The following is an 18,000-nucleotide window of genomic DNA, read 5'->3' on the forward strand; positions in this document are numbered from 1 at the left end:
GGAGGTTTATTTGATAGATTATTATAGTTAATAGTTTTTCTAACATTTCTAAACCCATGGGTTTGTGCCTCTAATACTTAAAAAATGTTTTTTAATTGGTCCAAATTACCAAAATGAACCATATTCATGAAGTGTGCCAACTGTTAAGTCGGAGCTGAGAGTTCTGAAAGGTAGGAACCCCTTCCCGCATGTCTGAGCTGTAATTTCCTCTGGAAGGAAAGTGCGGGTCATTGTGGTCCATCCTATTTAAAGTGCACCTTCAATGAGATGATAATGATCTTTATTTTTAAATATGCTGCCTCGTACTCAATGGGATTTTTAAATGCGCACACTTGTGAGATTCGAGACCAATTTCCCAGATTCCCGTAAGGCCGAATATCTCTGAAAGAATAGAGGAATAAAATCAACAACAAACAAACAGTAAGGCTCTTCTGTATTCAGAAGGAGGGCTGAGGGAAGGAGAAGAAATCCATGGAAACTGATTTCCATCTAATTACAGCGCTCTGTTTTTCTGCGTGCAGCCTCAGTAACTAGGAGCAACAGGAAAGATAGGGCACGGAGGCGGCAAGCGGCCAGCCTCTTTGGCGAGACATGTTTAAATGCTTCTGTTGCAGCCTCACATGCCGTCACGTCAAAGCCGAACCGTTTCAAAGAGCTCGGAGGAAGCTGTTCCAACCTGCAGATGCTTTTTATCTGCCTCACAAGTACAAGGTTGGAGACATGAGGTTGTTTTTTTGAGAGGCCCCCAGGGGCCTGCGTTCTGTGTGATGTTTCGGGAACCGTCTGTCTTTGGCAGGTAAAACCTCCTCCTCCTCCTACAAAGAGTGACAATAGCACAATCATAGGTCCTGGTTTAAAGCACTGTCCTCTTATGACATGAATATCATGTTACTTCCCTCTTGTTATTTTTGTTTTTTCACTTTGTGTTCATCAGAACGTATTTACAACTGTAACAAACTGTTCTCAGATGATCCGCACTTACGTTCAGAAAACATTTTTTTAACCCTTCTCATTCACAAACATGATGGTTCATGAAGCTCTGTGAAAACCTGTATGTTTGTGTTGTTTCTCTCCAGGCCGGGGGATCTCAGGTGATCTTCACAAACACTCTGGAGATGGTGAAGATCCGACTTCAGGTGGCAGGAGAAATCACCACAGAGCCACGCGTCAGCGCTCTCTCTGTCATCCGTGACCTGGGCTACTTTTGTCTGTACAAGGTATGTCACATTCACACAAAACAACCTGAAACCTAATTCACATAATTAGGTGCTTAAAGTACAGGTATGTACTTCACTGCTATATACTTTTTCCTATGCAATAAAACAATATAAGAGTATCAAGAAATCCTACCCCATATAAAACTGTTCAGCAAGGATGCATCAAATTGATCGAAAGTCTGGCAGTGAAGACATATGTAATGTGACGCTATTTCAAATAAATGCTGTTCTTTTAAACGTTCTATTCATCAAAGAATCCTGAAGGAAATGTGACATATTTTCCACAAAAAGATTAAGCAGCACCACTGTTTTTAACATCGATAATAATAGGAAATGTTTCTTGAGTACCAAATGATCATATTCAAATGATTTCTTGAGGCTCGTTTGACACTAACGTCTGGATGGCAGTCAAAAAATCAGCTCATTTGAAAATATATTGAAATCGAAAAATACTTAAAAAAAAATAAATGACACAATATTAAAATGTTTACTGTATTTTTTGATCAAATAAATGTAGTTGTGATGAGCATAATTAATAAAATAAATGGATATTTATATAGATGTTTATGTTTATTTTCATGTTTTTCTCTATAGATATTATGTAAGGGGTCATGAGCAATAAATGCCAACAAAAAGTGCATGCTTAATCTTAATGTCTATGTGCATACCACCTATCCTAAAATTATGCAGAACTAAGCCTTTTTATTACATTTATTAAATTGTTTGTGTATTTGTATGTACTGTAAGTGTTTATATATTTAACATCTCCTCCAGAATCCCTTCAAAATACAGTCTGACCCACCTTGTACCACACTAAAGACCTAGAAGAGCATCCTCAGCTCTCTAGCGCCTCCCACCTGTGGATTGACTCCCTGCGCTCCTTCTTATATCAGTCCTGCTCCACATTCTTCAGCAAGTCTCATACTGTACATACCCACCCACACACACCCTTAGGCCTTAATCCACCCCCTGCGGTCTGCTGTAGCAGTTGGACCAGGTAGCACCAGCCTCTCAATACTGTGAATGCCCGGCGGCTCCCTGAGTGCTGCTCTTGTGTCCTGTTTTTCCCATGAGGCTCAGCAGCGCTGCAGGAGAAGATCTCCAGTTTTTTTTTGTTGCTGCCGAATGCATCTGAGTAGGGATGCAGAGCTGCATTCCTGAGGCTTGGAGAGCAGTAGGTTGTGGAGAGCGAGTGTTTTGGTGTAAACAACGTTGTGGGGACTGCCATGATGGCGTTGGGTCGTATCTCATCCAGTGGCTGCGTTCTCTGACATTTTATGGACAGCTGGAGAGAGATGAATGAGGCGTGTTCACCTCTGCATAGGTGTTATGTGCCGTGCTAATTACATGTAGACACTTGATGTTGGTTTATGCTGTAATAATAACTAAATGTTCACTGCTTAGAGACAGTAGAGAGGACAGGAAATAATGGGAAAGAGAAGAGAACCTTAAGTCTAAATGCTTTAAAAAAGTGTGTGTGTATGGATGGACTCAAACCCACTTCATCCACTCAAGCACAATGGCTCAATATGTCAAAGCATAATATATATATATATATATATATATATATATATATATATATATATATATATATATATATATATATTCAAAAGTTTGGGTCAGTAACATAACATGACATGACACTTCAATTTTATAAATTTTTTTGCTAAATGTCACCAAGACTGCATTTCAAACTGATATTATGAAATATTATTACGATTTAAATTTTATTACAATTTACAATGACATCTCACATGTGACCTTCAGAAACCATTCAAATATTCTAATTTGGTGCTTTATTATTATTATTATTATTATCAATATTTGAATACGTTTTTCTCCTTAATATATTTTTGTGAAAGCCAATGTTTTTTTTTATTTTTTATTTCATGATTCTTGAATGAACAGAAAGTTCAAAGGATTAATTTGAAAAAAAAAAAACATCTTTGGAAAATGTCTTGACTGTCACTTCTGATCAATTTAATGCATCCTTGCTGAAGAAAAATATAGATTTCTAAAAAAAAAAAAAAAAAACCTGACCACTTGAACAATAGTGTTTGTGTGTTTGTTTGTGTGTGTATATATATATTTGTACATGTATCAAAAGATATAATATAAACATATATATTATAAATAAATATGTTTAATATATCAACATAAAATATTTTTCTAAATATATACATGCATGTGTGTGTATTTATATATACATAATAAATATACACAGCACAGCACACATATGTAAACAAAAAACCTGTGGATGTGATTTATCCCGATTAATCATTTGTCAGCACTATATAAATGTGTGTGTGTGTGTGTGTGTGTGTGTGTGTGCGTGTGTGCATGTTTTTGTGACATATCAGGACACACATCTGTATAATGACATGGGTATGACACAGGTATTACAAGGAGAGGGTGACTTATGAGGACATAACCCATGTCCCCATCATACAGAATTTTTTTTTGAGAAAGTAAAAATGCACAAAGTTGCCTGTGAGGGTTAGGGTTAGGTGTAAGGCCATAGAGTATACAGTTTCTACAGTATAAAAACCATTACACCTATTGGATGTCCCCACTTTTCACAAAAACAAACGTGCATGTGTGTGTGTGTGTGTGTGTATAAAATCACAATAACAAAACTAAGATTCAATCGGTTCAGTCAGTGTAGCTGTTTCTATTGTATCTGTTGTATCAAACCCAGCCTTTTGTTTTCCATATTGTCTCTAAAGTCTCTATACCTCATGTACAGTTTCGATATCACTCAGTAGATTACAGTAGAATGTCCTTCACTTATCAGTAAATCACATGACTGGTCACTTTAAAAACCCTGCTCCTGTCGTCTGGCCGAGGCAGGTAAGTCTCCAGGGCTCACCTGTCAGCCTGTCGTGGGAAAGGAGCCTTTATTTCAGAGTCATGGTCGGGGGGGTTCACTGCCGTACACAACAGCCTGTGTGTGTGTAAGAATGTTGAATCCGGTGCCTCCCCTCCATCTGTGTCTCTCCTGAGCCGCGCGGACAATGTGCTTTGAGTGCAGGAGACGCGCTGCAGCCTGCTTCTCTCAGACGGCCTGGCTCCTCAGGGTCCGGCCCAGGCACAGAGCTGTCTTTGTCAGCCTAATTACCCCGCCTCTCCCCTTCTGCCGCTGCAGGGCCTCCACCACTCCCTGCCCGTGCTCCAAACCGAAGACACACACTTCATATCACATTCACACACACACACACACACACCTGCGCGTGTGCTGTTGTCGAGTTATCATGTGCACTGAAGGCCAGTGAATCCAGATGTTCCCACATTAACGCAACCCTCACCTCCAGCACTCGGGGCTCTGCCAAAGCAGATGAGCTAGGCCTGATCTTTTGGACAAAGGGGTGATTTTTATCTGCTTTTGCAGCAGGCAGTCTGCCCTGGCCCGCAGGACAGCACAAAGATCACTTTAGGAAAGAGATACCTCGGCTATCTGCGCTACCTGTGTACACGCTGCAGATTAACCTTGCGAGTTTAATGAAGCCTGTCTAAAGCGCACTTCAGCTGGGCTTTAAACCGTTCTGCTGAGAGGAAAATCTCTGTTTCTCCACTCCTGGCTGCTCGCCAGCGCGCTAAAGACGAGGAAACAGAATCCTGCTGAAGGCACGGCTTTGTTTGCGGTGACAGGCGCAGGAATAGTCTCCGCGACCCTTCTTACGAGACAAAAAAAAGCCATGGCGAATTTTTATTTGAAGTGACAAGTCAGAAACAGCACAAAACAGGCTCATTCCACAGGGCTGACATTAACACACCATAAACCGAACTCCCAGAATACCTCACAATGCGATGCTTCTGCGGTCCTCAAATGAAAAAGGTCTCTGTAATATACCTCATCTAATATTAACGTCTTGGATTTTGACGTAACGTGTCAATCATCTCGGTCTCCAGGGTGCAAAATCCATTTTTCTGAGAGACATCCCCTTCTCTGCCATCTACTTCCCCTGCTACACACACACCAAGGCGGCCCTGACTGATGAAGACGGGCGAGTGGGACCTGGCAGGCTCTTGCTGGCAGGGGCGCTGGCGGGTAAGCCACCACGCACTCTCCGGTAGCCGCCTGCCACCGCTGGCTCCATTGTGGTTGGCCGTAATTAGAGTGCTCAGTGATTTAGGCTGTGTTTTGAAGTGCAGCGCGCCTGCCAAGGGTCGGATATTTTCCACTGTTTAATATATAGGGCCTGGAAGTTTGTGCTTTCAGCTTTGAGAGTGTTAAAAGATAAAAAAAAGTCCCAAAGTAGCCATACTGCAGGAGCAATAAACAGATGCGATACTGGCATGACCAGCCCAACACATCCAAGATCTGACTTGCAATATTTTTACAAGTCTCTCTTTCCTCGTCACGTTTATCATATGATCCAGATCTGATGTTGATTTTAATATTTTACTCTTGTGGTTCATCTTTAAGAAAACATTGTTGAAAAGACGACGTCTTTAGCCAAGCCAGTATGGTTTGGAATGTACGTTAAAAGAGAATTAATATTTATTTCTAATCCTTTTTGCCTTTTTAGATTTACTGCTTCTTGACTTGAGCATGATGTGAGATTGAAAAGCCATACATGGTCAGAGAGAGCTTAGCATTCCTGTCTTCCCCAAAGTTTTATATCTGTCAGATGGTTTGAAGCAAGTTTTTATGGTTAGGTATGTTCTTATGGCATGTATCACTCAGTTTACCATTTATCAGCAATTCAAGCTTCAAGGCAATTAGTGATTTACAGTCAGTTCGGGAAATTTAATTACACGCTCAGTTTGTGTGCCATTATTGGTGAAGCAGGCAGACTTCTGGGGCATTGACCAGCATACAGTACAGTTGGATTCTTCCCTTTCTCGTGCTTGTTCTTGAGGAACTGTATGTATGTATTAGAATTTTCATGTAGTATTTTTTTCGCTATAAACCCTTGTTCACACCAAGAACGATTAACTATAAAGATAACGATAAAGATATAGCTCTCAAAATATTAAAGGATAGCAGTGTCCACACCACAGCTATAACGATAAAGGCATGGAGAAACAACATCGTTGGAATCACTTTTGGAACGATTTTTTTCCAGCTGATGAATGATACAAACATTGACACCCAATCAGAAATGGATCTTGCTATAACACACTAGAGAATTTAAAGCGGCAGATGAGTGTGCACTTTGAATAAAATAGACAATATTGTCCACTGGTGTGGATGCTAACATAATTTCATATATTTCAAATTTATTTTATTCATCATTTTGGTATTTTTAAGCCTGCCCAAGTTAATGCACTAACTGGTGTAAATAATTTTTTTTTAGCATTAAATTTAATTTAATGAAAGTGTTTCACTTTAGATTTCACTAATGATAGTAACACTGATATAGACAGGACTAAAATGTGAAATGTTTTTCTAAAGATATTTGTGTGTTCTTTGAGCTCAATAATGAAGGTTTTGTGAGAGAAAAGCTTGTAATTATTCAGATGGAAGTATTTTATTTAGATGTTAAAATAAATCTCTTAAGCATACGGTGGAGTCGGCGTGCTGGCCGCGTGACTGCTCAGGCTAAATGCTATCGCTGATTTAGGCTATTAAGAGCTGAATTGGTGCCTCAGTGACCTTTGTGCCGGACAGCGTGGGACAGGGCTTATGCCAGCCTCATTATTAAGCATTGTCTGGACCTTTAAATAAAAAAGGATGCATACTGTTTTGATAAATGGTGCTTTCCGCTTGAAATATTTATAATATTTGATATAATAGGCTTTCGGTATTTATTTGACGGAATTAATTCATGGCACGCTGTGCATTAATCATAGATGGAGTCGCAGAGTTTACATACGCTAATGTTTTAATCCTGGCCAGAAAACTGAATTAAACTGTATTCATGGATCTGTTATATTCAAATATGATGTCTGTATCCCTGAAGTCATTACTTCAATGTTCTAATGAATCCAAATCAAACTCTTTATTGACATGTGTGACTTCTCTTTAGCCATGCCTGCCGCATCCCTGGTGACCCCTGCTGATCTTATCAAGACCCGGTTACAAGTGGCTGCCCGTGCAGGCCAGTCCACGTACAATGGACTCATTGACTGTTTCTGGAAGATTCTTCAGGAGGAAGGGCCCCATGCTTTCTGGAAAGGAGCTGGAGGTATTTCTCATAGACGTACCTGTACCTGAGACTAGTCATGCTAATAGACCTTTAAAGTAATGTAAAAAATGATGTGTATTAGCCACTACTCCATAACCATCTCCTAAGTATTTTTTAATAAATGTAGAATCTATACAGACTGCTTTTTAATGTTTTTTTTTTCTTCCTCAGCCCGCGTGTTTCGCTCCTCACCTCAGTTTGGAGTGACTCTAGTGACCTATGAGCTCCTGCAGAGGTGGTTCTACATAGACTTTTCTGTGGAGAGTAAGACTCTTACACCTCCTAAAACTTTGAAATAGTTTCTTTCTTTAGAATTCTTCCATTAGGAAAAAAGCTCTGGGCCACGTAGTGTGATTGTGAAGAGCACTGAAATGTCAGATGCCCTGAAATTTCATTAATAGCTGTTTAGAGAGGGCTGGCTTTGTAGCAAAGACTCTCATTCCGACAAGCACTTTGTTACAGCTGAGGCAGGAAGGCCTAATTACTACACAAGAAAGCTTTGAACGCCTGGACTGAAAGCTGTTTGCCGCGGCATCGTTATCTCTCCTGCTGAAGTGAAAAACACCCTCGCTTTATGATTTAGAAAGGGTCAGCTGACTCACTGAAGCCTGGGGGTGACATTTCTAGAAGTGCTCTTCCATAGCCACATGGCTCCATGTGTCCAAGTGATTTGAGGTGGGGAGAAATGCTTTGACTGGAGTCTGTTCCAGTTCTGGACAGAATGACCTTATTTTCCCGTGGAATATTGTGCTGTCCTCAAACCCAGAAACCACAGGCGCATATACAGTAAAAGAACATGGTATATATACAAACATGTGTGTGGATTTGTTTTTATACCTGTTTATATATTGATTCATGTGACTCAGTTAGCACTTTAATAAATATGTGCTGTCATATCGAAAAAGTGTACTGGAGATAAACAGCCTGACTGAATTGTGAAAACGAGAATATTTTCCTTTCAAGTTGTGGAGCACAAAATATATGAAGTGGTTTCTTGCCTTTTTCCAAATCTTTCCATTTAGGATACAGACTGTATTTTAGGACATTTTATGACATCAGTTTAAATGAAATCATACAGTCATGAAGCTCAGATCTGAAGCTATTATATGAAAAAGAAACATATGACCAGGGATGCATTATTATTGAAGTTCCAGCTGATTCTGATAATTACTCTTGTTATGATTGTTAACTGATGGTCAATATAATAAATATTTTTGTTAAAGAATACATCTATTCTTTGTGTGTGTGTGTGTGTGTGTGTGTATATATATATATATATATATATATATATATATATATATATATATATATATATATATATATATACAAACTATTAATCGTGATAAATTGCATCCAAAATAAACGTTTTGGTTACATAATATGTTTGGACTGTGAATATTTATTATGTAAAGATAAATACACATACATGCATATATATTAATATATATAATTTATATGAATATAAATATATAGTACATATTAATGCTGTATGTTTTTTTTATATATACATAATAAATAAACAGTAAAGACACATATATTGGATATCTATCTAGAGATATACAGTAGATATATATATATATATATATATATATATATATATATATATATATAGATATATAGATATATATAGATATATAAAGTGAAAGTTAATAAATAAATGCTATAAATGAAAGTATAATGTATCAATTAGGAAAAAAATATATTGTAATGTTAAAAATATGCTTAGAAGAGAAGAGTTATTTTAGTGATGGCAAAGCTGAATTTCAGCATCATTCCTCCAGTCTTCAGTGTCACATGATCCTTCAGAAATCATTCTAACATAATGATTTGCTGTTTAAGAAATCTCCTATTATTATCAATGCTGAAAACTTGTGCTGCCTCATATATGTGCGGAAACCCTTAATATTTCTTTGGTCTTACTGACCCCAAACATTTGCCTGGGACAGAGAAGATATGGGACAGTCAAATTTATTCCATTATACAAACAATATTTGCATGCCACAATCGAGCAGTTGGAATCAAGTATTCCAGAAGCTGTACTAAAATAGAGAACCTGAGGAAATAACACATGCATATATGGAATGGATGAAAAGATGTATTACATATGTGGTCATTGTGAAACTCTATTCACATGCTTTTTCCTTTGTCATAAATCTACATAAGCGCATAGACATTGACATGTTTATTTTATTGCTTATGCGGACACTCAAAATTTAGATGTAATTTTTCATGTTCATGTCTGGTTTTGGTGCTTCAAACGGATCTGAGCTACATGATTATGATTATGATTTCATTCAGGCTAAAATGGTACAAAGAAATCCTAAAATAGGATTTGTGTCCTAAATGGAAAGTGTTTTTTTTTTTTTTTAAAGGGAAGGCAAGAAACTGGTTCTGGTCTATTCATTTATTTTGTGTTCCATAACTTGAGGGGAAAATATTCTTGTTTTCACTATCGAGACAGGCTGTTTATTCTTTTTGACAGGACACAGCCGAATGTAAAGTTTCCCTTTGCTCCTCCTCCTCATCCATCTTCTCTCTCGCTCTCTCCTCACCACAGAAAACCAGCTGGCGCAGAGCCTACTCCCAAGTCTCGGATCAGCCTCCCGGCGCCCAATCCTGACCACATCGGTGGCTTCAGGTTGGCTGTGGCCACGTTTGCTGGCACCGAGAGCAGATTTGGATTGCATTTACCACGATTCTGAGCGCCTGCCGCCCCACACGTTTGAACGCATCCACTTCAGCCGCACTGGAACAAACGCACATATGAATCTCTTCTTTCTAGTTGAGAACATAAAACCTTCAGCAGATGAACTGGAAATATTGTTTTATGTGATTGTTAGTGCAAATTACAACTTTAAAGCACAACATAGATGGGATGATGTTTAAATCCACCACAAAGTCCTGGATTCTTCAGTGGGGTTGTAGTGTGACTTTAATCTATTTTTAAATGTAAATCAAACCTTTTTTTTTTTTTTTTTTTATACTTTCGGTTGCTTTCTTGTATTTATTATCTACCTGAAAGAAAAAAAAAGATCAGTGACATTTACTACAGTACACTTTCTTATTTCTTTATTAAATTGACATGTTGCAGGTTTTTAAAAACAGTACAATTGTATCTAGTTAGAAGTGACCATGTTGTATTGTCTAAATGATAGATGTGGAACTGTTTTACATTTTCTTTTTTTTATATTTTTCCTTTAACCATAAAACTATTTAAGCACGTAGCACTCATTGGGCAGTTAATTTCATTACTGACATGGACTCTCATATTTGAAAGTATTATAATATTTCATATTTATGTTTGTATAGTGTTACATTTATGTGTTGGGAATCTACACAGAGTGGCAGTTTATGGTCAATTTTGAAATCAGAGACTCAGCAGTAAGATTTTACACATGGTATTTGTCAGTACTGTATTTCTCAACCCCTTGAAAAATTATGTGAAGACTAAATAGAGCTGTACAGTAGAGTTGTTTGTATAGTGTGTAAGATTGCTAGAAACATCTTTTATTTGCCAATACTTGATTTATTTACCCACACACTTCTTATGGTTTTCAGAAACATTATGTCTAAACATCTTTTAGCACACAATACCTGCTTGCATCGCTGTAACACTGACAAAGTCACCCTGAATATTGTTGACATAGTCAGCAACTTATATATAACCTAATTTGTCAATGCTTCATGCAGGAGCTCAGTACAAAAATATACACAATCTATTGGAGAAAACAAAAATAACCACAAACCAGCATCGAAGATGTATTTTCTAGCAGTATGCTATTACAAATTCACATTTTCGAAATGCACATTAAACATTGATTTAGTAGTAATTGCCATCAAGGTAATGACACAGGATGTAAAATACAATGAACTCTCGCACAACAAAACTAGATAAAGCACATGGATATGAAACCTAATTTTAATGCTAAGCAACGAAGCCAAGTGTAAAACATCTAAATATGAAAATTCTGTTATTTAATCACCTTAAATTCATTCCGAACTTTATTGACTTTATTGTGTGGGACACAAAATAGCTCTTTCCCCAAAAAAAGAATGTGTTCATTATTATTCACGTTAATTATGGAATGACAGGTAAGTAAAAGGAAGTTACAACGTCTATTTTGCTGACATGATAGACAAGCTTTGCTAATTATTAATTATAATACAGTATATATAATTTATGAATGGGCTCAAACAAAACTTTTCAGTAATCTGCCTTGTCTTCATTTCCGAATCAAAAACATTTAGCACATAAAAGTATAATATGATTTGGACAAAATTGGTCATGTATGTTTATTTTACATGCATTCCGAGAGGACCAATCAATAGACAGACGTTTCTTATTCATTTGTTGTACACAGTCACACAGACTCTGAGAAATCAAATTCACAATATGATTTATTTGCTGTATTTACTACAAATGTAGTATGGTTTGATTAATTTCATACTTCCCACATTCATACTTTATAGAACATTTCTTGAAGTAAGCCTTCCTATTCGGAGAGTATGTGATTTCAGATCCAGTAAACGATTAATCTCTGGATTTTAGGAATTGTCCGAAAATATTGATTATTCATGATTTGTTCTCTAAACCAGTTAATCACAAGCCCTCGCCGCGCAGCTGATTCTAAAGTCTTTATCGGTCATGTAAATCACAGTTTTGACTTCCTATACAACGTTAAACCACCTACTTACCCTTGACCCCAACCTAAACCCTAAGCTCACTTTAGCCTTGGTAGCAAATCCTGACGGCATAGGCCTACTGTTTGTACTGATTTGATCCACTGAAGATATTTCTGAACTTTTCTTGACAGGTGACTGCATGATTAAGTTGATTCCCTTTCATTGGAGCAAATGGCACAATACTAGTAACATGCTAATTGGGTGTGTTACACCAGGCTCAGTCTGGGCTGGTGATGACTCTGATCCTGTGTTTACGTGGCCAGCTCCACTGTCCCCACAGTTGGCACGGAGCTCCATCAGCGTGTGTCCGAAGCAGGACCAATCCTCACTGTGGGGCACAGCCAGCTGCAACAGATGAGCGTTTTAGAAATCCGGTGCCAAAAACACCCCCTACCCCCCAAAACGCTACATCAAGAGCAAAAGCTACGCATTACATGTGCTGTCGCAGTGTGGGAGAGGAAAGAGATCACCACACATTGTGATTCAGAGACAGAACAATAAAGCTGCTTGTTTGGCCTTTGAGTGCTGAATATTTATCGTGTCAGTTCTCAGGAAGGGGAAGATGGGGACTATGGGTCGGCTGGGTGACGATGTGGGATCACTTTCTGCTGTCAGAGAGTCAGATTTAGATGAGAAAGGATGGCTGCCTGCCGCCCAGGCTGAGAGAGAAAGAGAGAAAGAGAGAGAGAGAGAGAGAGAGAGAGATCTACAGGGTATAATTAAACAGGAATAGAGAGGTGGGTGGAGATGACAGCCACTTCCAAACCCAAGACCAAATCAAGGTCTTTTATCGTATGGCAGGGGGTCTCAAGAGGTCTTCATCAATAAATGACCACCATATTCTGTACACTATACATATGTATCTATATATATATATATATATATATATATATATATATATATATATATATATATATATATATATATATATATACATATATATATATATAAAGGTGTGTGTGTATATAACTGCTCCTGGATAGAATACATTCATGCAAATCCTTCCCAGTTAACACATCAGTTATGCGATTTATCGGTACTGTACTTTTATCTTATGTGTAACATGCTCGGGTTTCTGCGCTTTACTGATGCGAAACAAGCAGCGAGCACAGTATAACATCTGGCAGGACAGGATAATTCGCTTTTCTGAGGTAAGAGACTTTTCATTTCATAATAAGTTACAAAAATGATGTTTATTGGTGTTGACGTTGTTTCTTTGCCCTTACACTGCGACCCACCAGTTGAGAAACACTGATCTAACATTTTATTGTGCTTACAAATCGTTATGGACTGGTTGGGTCCTCCTTAGTTTTCAGTTGTCAGTTATAATCATCAAAATTAAAGGAAATAAACATTTGAAAGATATCAGTCTGTTTGTAATGAATGAATATAATATTCATATTTATAATATTCTGAATATGGGTCACTTAACTTTGCCTTGCCACAAGGGGCAGTAGAGCAGATATTCACATTTACCGTCTTCTTCTATGGTCAACTAAGAATCATACAGCAGCAAAGCAAGAGTTTAAAGAGATTCCTTAGCTTCAGTACATCACAGAGTATATATATATATACAGGGGGTGACCCGCGGTTGAAGAACAAAATCTATTTCAACTGTAAACCACCAGAAAAATGGCATCTGAAGTTTATACAATATGATTCAAGCGCAGCGAAAACATGCGGTGGTGATCCAAAGCAAATATTTAACAAAGTCTACTAAATATAACACAAAAGGATTGGCAGTCGTCAGTAGTGGTACTTTTTGCCGCGACTGGAAGTTGGTGACTGCCTTTGATGACAGAGGCCATGTTGAGTGCTTCATGTCAAAGTCTTTTGTAAATAAGCCCCATTCCACCTAAACCCTTCACTTCATTTTATTGATGACCCACTATTATCATCAGCCAAAGGAGCCCACATGCTCGACCGATGTACTCCAATTACCACGATACACTGCGCTAAGATTAGCACTGCCCCACACGAAAACAACATGGTGAACATGGTGAACATGGCAGTCCTGGTGGTGTGCCGCTCTGTAGCAGTGGTTAAGTCATGTGGAGACTGCCTTAAAATAAGTAATTAAAATATTAAAACAAAAACAAACTAGCCACGTGGAAAGCTTGGTAAACATGCAAACCTTTTATGTGAAACTCTGAGAGATTCAATTTCACTTCCACTTTCATTCTGCATCTAGGCCATACTGGGCTGGTGATGACAGCCGAAAATAATTCTGAGAGAAGAATAATAACAGTTATTTCGCACATTATGATACTTATTAGTGAGAAAAGGTTCATACCTCTCCAATGTTATATATCCACACACGTCCCTCTGAGTCTTTGCCCCCAGAGGTCCATCTGACGCAGTTCAGATCAGGAGCTCCCTCTATTGTCACACTAGCGGTGGGCACCTGGACACAAAACACAGCGCTAATCATATACAGCTTCATATCAAACACACAATATGTGAATAAGGCACTCGTGAAGGATAAAGGACAGAAGTTGACTCTCATAGCTCAGGAGACTTCATGGAGTACTTGGTTCAGCAGTTTGGGGTCAGCAAGATAAGTCTCTTTCATATATAAGAGTTTTTAATGTTTTTGATATAAATCTCATACACTCACCAAGGCTGCAATTGTTTGATGAAAAAGAAAAACCAATAAAAACTAATATTGCGAAATTTTTGTACAATTTACAATTTCCATTTTCTATTTTTAAATGTTTAACAAAACTTAGAAAGTTAGAAGTATAACGTTTTAATTGGGAAAATAAATAATAAAAAAATAGAATGTTTAATATAGTAGAAAAGAGAGTGAAATGTTTTAAGTATATTTAAATAAATATGTTTTAAAGTTCTTATTCTCACTAAGGCTGCATTTGTTTGGTCAAAATACAGTAAAAACTGTAATATTTATAATACTCAGATATGTAATTCCCAGTAATGTAATGTGTATATTTGCAGTTTGAAATAATGGCGAAAAAAAAATGGAAATCTTAAATAGCACAAACAAAATTCTAACCTTCTTTTGTCATGTTGCTAACTCAAACATTAATTAGAACAGTCTGGGTTTGTCCATATTTTACCCATATTTTTGTCCATATTTTACCCAGTGCTGGGTTGTATTTAACCCAGTATTTTGGAATAAAGACAGACACAAATAAGACACGTTGAATTATAAAATGAATGTGGATCGTGTAGCCCTTTGGACTCACCTAAAACATAAAATATCAACCAACATTCTCAAATTCCCTAATTCATGCAAGAATGTTAAAAAAATACAATAAAATATAACAGAGTGGATTTGGACTTATAAATGCCACCACAGAAAACATGTCTTCAGTTTTTGGATATCAGCCATATAATGTAAACATACAGAGCCCTTGTGATAAAATGATGTCTAGTCAAAGCTGAGCTCTAATGGGAAGAAGACATGAATCCACAGCTCTACTGGAAATAACTATGAGCGCTTTTAACGATTTCATAAATCATCATGAAAAGTTGCTCCACACACATTAATGCGATACACAGGCTCTGTTTGTGCGCGTGTGTGAGGTTGATTTCTGCCTGTTACTTATGACAGTTAAGACTGGCCTGACATATGTTGTCAGCAAAGATGGAAGCTGTACGCTGGCTAATACAAAAGCTTCCTCGCTTCAGAACAGGCTAACCACAGCCTGAGAGCTATTAGCGAGCAGCTTCCTCCAAGAGTCAACTGCAAGGTTAAATTGGCTGCAAGCTTCTCTTTGCGTAAATTGGAACCAGGCGAGCCCACAGTCTGTTAATGGTGTTATGGGTGAATTTCTTTATAAGTTGACAATGGAGAACTGTTGGCTGCTTTCTGGCACAAGATCTTTACCTGTTTACGCATGTGTCCTGATGTTTTGGATAATGTGCATTGTTCTTGAGGCAACTCACACATAGACGCACACACTCATCATCTGTTCTCAACTGACCGAACGAGCTGAAAAGAAGTAACATAGGTCAGGGTCAAAGGTTACTGATAGGACACTAAAGGACAACTTTACTGCTATACATGAATTCATACTTGCATGTTTTTTTATTTGTTTTATGGTAAGGTTCCACAGTGAAAAAAACAAACAAACAATCTGGGAACCTTTTACGACAAGTTAAATGTAGGGTTGCAAGAAAAGAAAGAAAGAAAAATATATATATATATAATATAAGGAAATTTCAATATCTCATACCGAACATTATAATATTCTGATGCCTAAATTTACTGGTAGCATTGAATACTAATAATTTTTTTATTTAGTTAAAATAGTTTTAATATGATCCATTTGTTGATGATTGGCCAGAATTTTTGAATAATTCAGTATCAAACAGAATGTTAATATTGGTGCATGTTTTAGAATGCTAATCATTAATTACCATGGTATACAGTTTATACTGTATCAAATTAATCTTAATATTGTTGTCTAGTGGTTAGCATAAAAGCACATGGTGCTCAAGTGGCAGTTGTGGGTTTAAATTCAGCTCACATTCTGTCCTCATTTGGAAATATATATATTTTTTGTATTGTTATTATTTATTTATTGTGACAATTTTTCTTGAGTTAAACAGAATATATAATAAGATAATAATTACTAATAAAATTAATAAGATGGGACTGATTTTTATCTAATGAGATTTGATTGGGATATGAAAAGTGGTCAAAGAGGGCTTGATTACAAAAGGCCTTTTGTTTAAATAAAAGATTACATTAACATTATTTTCTAAGAATCATTCCGTCTGACCAGAAATGTAGGTTAAGAAGGTAAATAAGGTCAGTTTTGATTTAAATTTTACTTTAGCTTATAATTTACAATCAGTGAGCTGTTTATTGGTTACCTTCCACCAAACCCACAGCATCTGGTTAGAGAGAGAGATGGGTGAGTGGAGAGAACAGCAGATCTCAGAGCAGCATGTCATTAAAGTGGGTGTGTATTCCTCAGTGGACAGGCCGTGTCAGTCAGAGCAGATCTCATCTCACACAGGAGGGACGTAACTGCTCTCGCTGGACTGTGCTGTGGCCTCAGGGGCCGCGGTTGTGAGGCATGTGCACCATTACAGAATGACGTATTGTGTGAATGCTCCATGTAGCACTAAGTCAACTGTCACATGAAGCAACATCATGTGATGCACGGTGACACTTCATTATCAGTGATCCGGTATATGACAGTTAATGTGACCTCACTGTTTTACAAAGTCTGTAAGCCAACACTGCAAAAATCTGTTGAATCAGGATTGAATCAGGCCTTGTTTTCAGAAAACTATTTCTAAACATTATCAAAAACATCATTGTGCAAACTGCTTCAGACATTAAGACTCATTATCTGCGCCCCAAATGACGCACTATACACTATGCACTCCATGTAGTGTATGATTATATAAGGTTATACTGTCATTCATAATCAGAGTCTGATAGCCCCTCCCCTTTCGCTATGTAATTAAAGCTGCGACAGTTGAGTGCATGAAGTGACCAACATTCCATATTCGTTTTTTTGGTTAAGTGTATCATCTGGATGTTTAAAGTGCACTTTTTCTTCTTGGCATTTTCAGTGTGAATGCACTACTCATACTATTTATACTACAAAATGTCATAGAATAGTGCATAGGCCTAAGTATGCAATTTGGTTAGCACTTATTTTCAGAGGTTTATATTAAATATGACCTGGGACCACAAAACCAGTCATATGGGTCGATTTTTCGAAACTGAGATTTATGCATCATATAAAAACGGAATAAAAAAGCTTTCCATTGATGTATGGTTTGATAGGATAGGACGATGTTTGGCCGAGATACAACTCTTTGAAAATCTGGAATCTAAGGGTGTAAAAAAAAAAAAAAAAATCTAAATACTGAGGAAATCGCCTTTGAAATTGTCCAAATGAATTCATATAATTTAAAATTTAAGTTTTGATATATGTATGGTAGTAAATTTAAAAAAATATCTTCATGGAACATGATCTTTGCTT

General features: G+C 37.3%; 1 long non-coding RNA gene and 1 pseudogene across 1 annotated transcript; one reads left to right on the top strand and one right to left on the bottom strand.

Annotated features, from left to right (window-relative positions):
- Positions 1-10,234, top strand: part of LOC113120181 (calcium-binding mitochondrial carrier protein Aralar2-like) — a 40,227-nt pseudogene extending 29,993 nt beyond the window's left edge.
- An 860-nt stretch (positions 10,235-11,094) lies between these two features.
- LOC113119363 (uncharacterized) lies at positions 11,095-14,435 on the bottom strand. Its single transcript, XR_003294448.1, has 2 exons — positions 14,325-14,435; positions 11,095-12,376 (listed from the first exon to the last, which is right to left on the bottom strand). It is a non-coding gene; the product is annotated as an uncharacterized LOC113119363 (long non-coding RNA).
- Positions 14,436-18,000: the final 3,565 nt, after the last annotated feature.

Source organism: Carassius auratus, chromosome 19 (assembly GCF_003368295.1).
Source record: "Carassius auratus strain Wakin chromosome 19, ASM336829v1, whole genome shotgun sequence".
Lineage (NCBI taxonomy): Eukaryota > Metazoa > Chordata > Actinopteri > Cypriniformes > Cyprinidae > Carassius > Carassius auratus.